Below are 1,768 nucleotides of genomic sequence, written 5' to 3' on the forward strand. Positions count from 1 at the left end.
AAAAAAAAAAAAAAAAAGTGTGTATTCAGATATTGTTGGGTAGAAAACTATGTATATGTCCACTAAGTTCATTTTTTCAAAGATTTGCTTCAGTTCTGATATCTCTTTGTTTATTTTTTGCCTTCTTGATCTATCTTTTTGAGATAAGGGAGTGTTAAGGTCCCCTGTTAAGGTTGTAATACTGGTTAGTAGATTTTTCATGACCTTTAAAATTTGAATTTTACAGTTGGGTGCTCCTGAATTTGGTGCACATATATTTATGACTATTATCTCCTCCTCGTGAATTTTTTCCCTAACCAACATATAGTGACATTCTTTATCTTATTTGATCATTCTTGGCATGAAGTTTAGATTGTCAGTGAACAGGAAAACTACCCCTGCTTTCTTGTGAGGTCATAGAGCATGTAATATTGTTTTCCATCCCTTAACTTTCAGCCTATGAATTTATTTTTGGGTTAAATGTGTTTCTTGAATACAGCATATTGTTGGAATTTACTTCTTAAACCCCTCTGCCAGTCTATTTCTTTCGATGGGTGAATTGGGTCCTTTTACATTGGTGGTTATAATTGATAAGTATTGACTTAGGTTTGTCATCTTATTTTCCTCTTATTGGTTCCCTACATTTATCCTGTGTTTAATAGTTTTCCATATTTGGCAGGTTCTTTCTGCTGTCATTCTTGGAATCGTGGTTATTTTGAAACCTTTCTAGAATACATATTAGTATTCTGTGTATGGTTGGTTTGGTCTTCATGAATTTCTTTAGCTGTTCTTTGTCATGGAGGTATTTCACTTCTCCATCATACTTGAAAGAGAGATTAGCAGTGTAAAACAGTCCAGGTTGGAGTTTGTTTTTTTTTCAAGACTTGAAGTACTTCACTCCATGCTCTTCTTGAATTAATGGTTTGTGAGGAGAGAGCTGCCATTATTCTGAAGGGTTTTCCTTTAAATGTGATCTGTTTCTTTTGTGGATTTTAGTATGTTGTTCTGCTGGATTTCTAAGATCTTGACTGTTATATGTCTTGGTATAGTTTTAATTCGGTTGATATTATTTGGGGTTCTATGCCTCAGTTACATGAATGTTGGATTGTTTCCCCATATTTGGGAAGTTTTCTACTATTACTTCTTCCCATATTATTTTTATGTCATTTATGCTGCCTCCTTCTTTCTCACTGATGCCGAATACTCTTATGTTGTACATCTTTGCATCATCTTGCAGATGTTGAATTATTTTTTCCTACATCCTAGTTGTTTTTAAGAGATGTTTCCTTACCTTTTCACTAGCTGCAACAGATCTTCAAGATTTGAAAGTCTATTTTCACTTTTATTCAAATGTTTTTGCCAGCTTGTGATTGAAGTTTTAAATTCCTGTATATCAATCACTTTGAATCTGCTTCATGCATTCTATTTCTTTCCTATATTGCTCATTCAAGGATTCCATCATTTCTCTGTTCTCTATTTTTTAACAGTGTCTTCTTTAGAAGAACTTACTACTTCTTTCATTATAGTTATCATTTCTTTTTTTACTCCATAAGTTATTTCTGATCTGATTTTCTCTATACCTTTCTGCGGTTGTTTTTTTTACTTCAGACGCTACTACTTCAGAGATTTTGGGTGTTTTATTTCAAATTTCTTCTATACTATAGTCTCCTACATTTGTTCTGGGTGGACTCTGGGCCTGAGAATACATTTTTCTCCTCTCTTTGTCATTTTTGTACAGCACTGTCTTCTGACATTTGGTGTAGAACTTTGGTAGAATTATTACCTTAGC

The 1,768-nt window shown here is 33.3% G+C and overlaps 1 pseudogene; it reads right to left on the reverse strand.

Moving 5' to 3' along the window:
- LOC101591318 overlaps positions 1–1,198 on the reverse strand; it is a 2,961-nt pseudogene extending 1,763 nt beyond the window's left edge.
- Positions 1,199–1,768: the final 570 nt, after the last annotated feature.

The sequence above is a fragment of the Octodon degus genome, unplaced genomic scaffold (assembly GCF_000260255.1).
Source record: "Octodon degus isolate 3935 unplaced genomic scaffold, OctDeg1.0 scaffold00010, whole genome shotgun sequence".
Classification (NCBI taxonomy): domain Eukaryota; kingdom Metazoa; phylum Chordata; class Mammalia; order Rodentia; family Octodontidae; genus Octodon; species Octodon degus.